We start from the raw sequence: 7,505 nt of genomic DNA on the forward strand, positions 1-7,505 counted from the left end.
TTTCAACGTCTTTACGGGGCATACACAGTAACAGAGACTCTCCCCGGATGTTCAGTGCTGTGAGATGTGATACATTGTGGAGAATCCTGAAACCGCATCCACGCTCAGCCAGCGTTGTATCCTGCACGCTTTGCGTCTCTTGTTACGAAGCTGTGTCTGGTGGATGCTCTCTCTGGAATGCTGCCGTGTTCCCTCCAGTGGATGGTCCACCTCCTTGGATTCAGGCTTCGGGTTCCTACCAGCCTGTGTGCGTGTTGGCTCCCATGTCGGTTCAGTTCGGAAAGGCTCTGCATTGCTATCCAGACAGTCTGGGACCCGTGTGCTGGTCAGTCCTTTGATTTACTCTCAAAGTCTTTGCTTTCCTATTAGGATTGAGTCCACACGTGTGCGACCTCTGGTGTGAGGCTGATCAAAAGTTCATAAACAGCTCTGTGGGGGTCTTGTTCGTGTGCTCCCTCCCTTCCCCAGTCCCCCTGGTACTATCTGGCTTTGCATCGCTCCCCTCTGTGTCCCGTGGCCAGAAAGCTGGGGCCGTGGTGACGACACCCTGTCCTGCGTGGCCTAGGTCTGCTTCTGTGCCCAAGTGCCCACGTCTGGGCATCGGGATGCCTTGACTTCAAGCTGGGGATGTTAGAGGAGAAATGGAAACTCCCATTTTCTCCTCCCACGGGCTCAGTGGTACTCTGAATTTTGGTCTTCTCCAATCTGCCAACTACCTTTACTTATTTAGTTAGTTATATTTTTTTACGATGGTAAAAATACACAACATTAAATTAACCATCTCAGCCTTCAGTTCATTATGAGGGTCAGGCGTGTTCAGTATGTTTCACATTTGGGGCAGCTGACTTCAGAACTCTTTCCATCTCGCAAAACTTAAACTCTTCCCCATTAAACATGAACTCTCCCTTCCCAGCCCCAGCCCCTGGCAGCCACTGTTCCACTTTCTGTCTCTATGAGCCTGACTTTATGAGCTTTAGATGCTTTATGTAAGTGGAATCCTGTAGTATCTGTCTTTCTGTGACATACATACTGTAATGTTCTTAAGGTTCATCCATGTTGAAGCCTGTGTTGGGATTTCCTGCTCTTTAAAGTCTCCATGATATTCTATGTTATGTATGTATCATATTTTGTCTATAGGCTAATCAATAAATAGATGTTTGGGTTGCTTCTACCTCTTGGTTATTGTGGAATAATGCTGCGACGAACATGAATGAACAAATAATTTTTTGAGATCCTGCTTTGCATTCTTTCAATATGTACCCAGAAGTGGCATTGCTGAATGAGAGGGTTTTTTAAGGAATCTCCATGCTGTTTTCCATAACGACGGTACCATTTTACCTTTCCAGCAATGGTGCAGGAGAGGCCCAAGTTCTCCACGTCCTCGCCAACGCTTCTCGTCTCCCATTCCTTCAATAGTGGCCATCCTAAATGGTGTGAGGTGACACCATTCACTATTAAGTGTCCTCAAAAAGCTGCAGCACGGATTTTGTTTTGGTTTCATAGCCACATTCCACAAAAAAAAAAAAAAAGAGTGGAGTGCGCTTGTCCCATCCAAGCCAGGACGGGAACAGCGTTGGGTTCTAGTGATTACAACTCATGAAAGAAAAGTAGAATTTCCGTTTATTGATCAAAACCACATTGTCCTTGGAATTGAAAATGCTGACAGGTTTGTGAGCAGATAATACAGATGCCCAAACCAGCCAAACGTAGCTTCCTGTTATGCCCTTTGTTTATGCCTCCCTGGAAATGTATTCTTACAACAATAAAAATTAATGGTGCTAGGCTATCGTAAAATTTATATATTTCGGATGTTATGCTTTAAGTCCTCCAGATTGAGGCAAGAATATACTTTTATGACTGTGCTAAGTGAATGGAGAAAGTTTCAATCTGACTAAGTTATTCATAACGTACAACTTCTGACTGGCAATCCTCTTTAAGATACTACTTTTTTGGGGGTAAATCAATCCAGAAAGAATTTGTTCTTCCCTCTGTGTGACACTTAATAACATGATTAGCAATAAAACCCTCCACAAGTCTTTTGGGTGTAATTCACAAAGCCAAGCATAGATAGTAAAATTCAAGTTCATTAGAGGAAACTTCTATTTTATTGAGTATACTCTGTGTTGGGAACTGGTCGACGGCCCGCAACTGACCACAACGGTGTCTCCTGCAGCAAGTTTATGCAGAGTTATCTTCTCTTCTGCCATTTTTAAGGAACAGGTGTAATTTGGAATTTATGAGCAAAGGCATTTTATTTTCCCGGGAAGGATTTGCCTTTTTTCTAAATACTCCCTATGGCTCCTATAAGTTGCTTTATTGTGCCCACATGCTCACATCTGCTTATTTCTGTGAGGGTCCTCCAGCTACAGAGGTGCTTCCAGAAGGAAGACCCCTTTCCCTGAGAAGGAAGTAGCATCCACGAGAGGAAGAATAGATCTCTGGTGAAAAGGGAACCACGTATCTGAAACTAGTCCTGTTCTAGAATATCCAGGACATTTGTTTTCCCTCAGGATTAAGTTTGTAAACCAGATTATTTCCCTTACTATTCAAAATGGCATAGGTTTTAACATTTAGGGTACATTTGTATTTTTATCAAATTAATATGTGGAAATGGTTTAAAAAGTTTAACAAGTGCATTGCGTTTTAGAATAAGAAACCATAATCTCCTTCCCTAGTCCTGACTGTCTCTCCCCACAGAAAACTGCTTTTAACTATTTCACTGTTTACCTGCGTTCTGCGCCCCACCTAACCCCACACCACAGCCCCAGCCATGTTCTCTCAGCCTGGCATACCTGCTGTTGAGTTAAATCAATGTCTAGTGTTTACTTGGTTATTAGGACCTGAATATTGCTCTCCACCATGCAATTATTTTTACATACACCTTCTCACCCAACACGACGTTTTTCTTGCGTTACTTCGTTGGGTTGATGTGGGAGCTCACATACAAAGATGGCGCCCAATGAACTAAACCTTTCAGCTTTCATGACTTCTCTTGGTTTTCTCCTCTTGAATTGGGGCTAGGCTGACCAAGAATGTGGTAGAAGCGATACTCTGGGTCTTCTGAGGCTATGTTGTAAGGAGTCTTGTGCTTTAACCCTCCAACACCTGCTCTGGGGGAAGATGTTGGTCTGGTGTGAGGATGTGCAAGTCAGCATGTGGGGCTGCTGTGTGGATAGAAAACGATGCCTGGCCATTCTCAGGCCATTCCACTAGCAGCCAGGCACAGATGTACCAGAGAAATGGCTTCTTGTGTGTCCATCCACTGAGGCTTCCAGTGACTCCAGTCTCTGCCAACGTCCGACAGTAACCACGTGGGAGTCCCCCAGGCGAGTCCTGATGAGCCGGGTAAGCCCACGGGACCAGATCCTGGCTCCTGACCCATGTCTTTGTCTTCCTTTCTTCAAGAATATGACATCTTCGGGGCGCCTGGGTGGCTCAGATGGTTAAGCATCTGCCTTCGGCTCAGGTCATGATCCCGGGGTCCTGGGATCGAGTCCCGCATTGGGCTCCCTGCTAGGCGGGGAGCCTGCTTCTCCCTCTGCCTCTGCCTCTCTCTCTCTCTCTCTCTCTGACTCTCATGAATAAATAAATAAAACAAAAAAAAAAAGAATATGACATCTTCTTCTGTCTTCCTTCAAAGTGTTACTTATGGTTCATTTGAAGCTTTCTTTTGCCCCCTCCCATCTCTCCCTTCTTGTGAGTTCTGTAATTTTTCCTTTTCTTGTTTGTCTTTGTTCCCATAGGTTTTGCTCTGTGCTCTGTTAGAGGTTCCCCAGAAGTCTGGTGACTCTTAGGTATCAGTTTTTATTTAAGAGGAAGGCACTAAAAGATCGACTGTTAATTCCGTGGGTGTTTATTGGTTTGTCAACTACCAAAGTCCAGGGCATGGTGGGGCAGGCCGGATGTTTTCATCTGCAGGATTTGTGTTTGAGCTGTGATGTCACTTTTCTGGGTGCGGGTGTGTTGGGGCCGGGAATGAAGGCGATGATAAGCCCGTCTGCCAGAATCTTAGATATGAAGGGCAGAAGAAGCTAAGGTTGATACGATGCTTCCAACTAAAATTCTAAGAAACAAATGATAGTAAGAAACATTCTGATTCCAAAGCTGTGAAAATGAACATGTTAGTGTTGACAGAACACGGTAACTTCTGTCTCCGGTGTTTGCCTTGTCCATATCCTCAGAAGTTCCGTGACCAGGGCTCCGCAAGCTCAGTTTCTTTTGAGGATAAATAGCTCCTTTCAACCAATCATCCTGTGTCTCATCACACTTCTCAGCTTTTCGTTTGGACATAGCAGCGACCCCGATTTCTGAGCTCTTCTGGGTCTGGCTTGCTCCTGCTGGTTCCCTCTGTGGGCTGCATCAGCCTGCACCCTCCTCAGCTCACTGTCTGTCTCCCAAAGTCTTCTAGTTTGCCACCAAATTCCCGCCTTGGCTTTGTGTCCTCACAGTTTTATGCTCTGCATTCATTACGGTCAGTTTAGAGCATTTCTCGGGGACAGAGATAAGATGTGCATCACACACCTTACATTCAGCCAGAAGATTCAGCTGGATTCAAAGCCCTGCACACTTCTAAAATCACCAAGAGCAAAGTCCAAAGACAAATGAAAAACTAGGAATACACCTTAACTCATTTAACAAAACTGATTGCCTTCATGGATAAAGAGCTCCTGCAAATAAATGACAAAGAAAATAATTGAATTTTAAATATAAGAAAAGATACTCAGCCTAATTCATAGTAAGAAGAGAATGCAATTAACCTACCTGGTTTGGAAAGACAGAGAAGTTATATCACACACAGGGTTGATGACGTGTGGAGGAAAGATGCTGTTCAGCTTTCCTTGAGAGAGGGAAGCTGGAATGGCATCCAGGAAAGACATTAGGGAAACACTGTCAAGTTCAAATTATACACAGACTTTGACTCAACATTTCCATTTTGAGGAATTCGTCCTACTTCTCTACTTGAATATGTGCAAAATAGTTGAGATTTGAAAAGGCCACGTTCTTTGCATTAGCAAAAATTGGTGACACCGAGAAACTGGTTTAGTAAACAATAGTATGTCCACAAAGTAGACTATTAAGCCAGCCTAGCAATGATGTGAATGGAACTGGAGGGTATTATGCTAAGTGAAATAAGTCAATCAGAGAAAGACCAATACCATATGATTTCACTCACATGTGGAAATTAAGAAACAAAATAGATGAACATATGGGAGGAGGGGGGGAAAAAAGAGAGAGGGAAACAAACGATAAGAGTTTCTTAATGATGGAGAACAAACTGAGGGTGGATGGAAGGATGTGGGTGGGGGATGGGCTAGATGGGGAATGGGCATTAAGGAGTGCACCTGTTGTGATGAGCACTGGGTGTTGTATGTAAGTGATGAATCACTAAATTTTACTCTTGAAGTCAAAATCGCACTGTATGTTAACTAACTAGAATTTAAATAAAAATTTGAAGAAAAAAAAGAATATTAAGCCAGCAAAAAAATGAGGAATCTGTTTATTTAATGATATGTGAATATTCAAAACATATTTCTGAGAGAGAAAAGCAAGGTACCAGACTGTGTCTATTGTGTTACTGTTCATGTAAAAAGGCAAAAAGAAACTCGCAAGAAACGAGAAAAGCCTGCCTGGCTGGTCCTGGTACCCAAAGCTGCAGATTTCCAGGACTCATTCTGCTCGCACACCTGACTTAAGGCCATAAGAACATGGCAAAGAAAAGGCTCTCGTTGTTAGGAAGATGTCTTTCTCAGTCCTTTGGAGGGCTGGAGGAAGAACGGGGTCGTGGCAAACCCTGTGACCCTTTCCTGTACTGGGAAGGACAGTGAGCCAGGGATGCTGATCACCGTAGTGACAACATACAGAACTCAGGGAATACTGGGGACTGTCTTTATCTTGTTCTGGTGCAAATAAAAAATATTAAGATACTCTTCAAATATAATGGCAGGGTCTTAAAAACATAGCGGTTAGTTCTTAAATGAAAAATTTTAAAAAGCAATAGCACTTGGAAAGTAATTACTTCGATGAATCAGTAAAGTGGTATGATGTACCCACATGAGCAATACACAGGGATGCTGACCCAACGATGGATAGGGCATCCTGGACCCTGAAAGTGTCTCTAGCCTACTGGGCTGGGTCACAGGACCATTAAATTAAACCTTCAGCAGAGGGGAGGGTGATTCCTGCTGCAGGCCTTGCTCCGGGTTACCTGACAGCAAGCTGCAGGATGGGGCTGTGGATCCTTCACCAGTCAGACGACAGATGTCCTGGGCACCCTCTGTGCCCAGCACTGGGCTATGCACCCTGAAGACATTGCTATTCAAAATACACACAGCACCACTTTTAGCCTGACCCTGGGATTTTAGACAAAGGCAAAATAGTAGCCTGATTAAAACATATCTAGTCTAGCGACCCAGATATATTTTAATTATGTTATTCTTAGATCATGAATCTTTAGTCTTAATTTTTTTTCTCCATGTGAGAAAAGCAAAAATTTAGCTAAGAAGGAATGTTTAGTCCAGATTTCTTGACCCAATGTTATACACTCCCATACTGGATTACAATTCCAGTCTAGAAGATGTGGACTTTACAAGAGACATTGGGCTTTGGAAGCAGCCTGGTGCGCCCAGGCCCATGCAGCGTGTGTGAGCGGAGGTCCCGCGTGAAGTGCATGCGAGCTGGCCTCTGAAAGGCTCGCCTAGACGTTCCAGAAGGTTGAGAAATCACCCAGGTGTGCTGGTTAATTGGAAAGGTTCGATCGTGGCTAATTGCCTGTAAGACGTTCATAGAGAAATGCTTCCAAAAGCGAAGGCAAGCATCTAATACCTGATCCTAAGAGGCAAATCTTCAAAACAGAGAGATTTTTATAAAACCATCCATATTGGATCCAGATAACAAAAAAGTTGACCACTTCCGCAAAATGGTTTTCTTTGCTATTTGCTTCCCCATTCCCTGATGGATGCCAGAATTCCCTTAGAAACTTGTCCTACACAGACCTTGAGAGGCTCGTGTCTATTATGACGTAGAATATGGGTTGAGGACAAGTCAGGGTGCACTCGTCTATGCTCAGGGGATTCAGTGCAGGCTGAATGGGGCTGGCCTCAGTTGTCCTTCCAGGGTCCCTGGCTCCACAGGGAGGGGACGCGTGAGGGTGGGTTGGTGGCCTTCTGATGTCTGTTCTATGTAACTCTTAACCACGTACCTCTAAGTGCAGTCTTGCAAAGGTGGTCATTTAATCCCTAGAAGAAATTAGATAGCATTTATGCAGATCATTTTGTACTTTTTCCAACTAGAACATTTGCCTGGAGGTGAATTGCTAGGACCAGTGCAAGCATATGGATGCAGTTGGCAACCCGGTCTCATATTTCTTCCAGGGAGGCTCAACAAGCAAAACCAAGCGAACAGAGCCTGCATGCAGCATCATCAGATCCAAATCCCATGAGCCCAGTGGCACGGTAGACCATGTCTACAACTCCAGGTTTGCGGTGACTCTCCTTCCACACTGGCCA

General features: G+C 44.2%; 1 long non-coding RNA gene across 1 annotated transcript; it reads right to left on the bottom strand.

Moving 5' to 3' along the window:
* Positions 1-2,086: 2,086 nt before the first annotated feature.
* On the bottom strand, positions 2,087-7,182 carry LOC145716959 (uncharacterized). The gene is made up of 2 exons (XR_014139901.1): positions 4,762-7,182; positions 2,087-4,667 (listed from the first exon to the last, which is right to left on the bottom strand). It is a non-coding gene; the product is annotated as an uncharacterized LOC145716959 (long non-coding RNA).
* Positions 7,183-7,505: the final 323 nt, after the last annotated feature.

This window comes from Leptonychotes weddellii, chromosome 14 (assembly GCF_054177405.1).
Source record: "Leptonychotes weddellii isolate Sample4059 chromosome 14, ASM5417740v2, whole genome shotgun sequence".
NCBI lineage: Eukaryota > Metazoa > Chordata > Mammalia > Carnivora > Phocidae > Leptonychotes > Leptonychotes weddellii.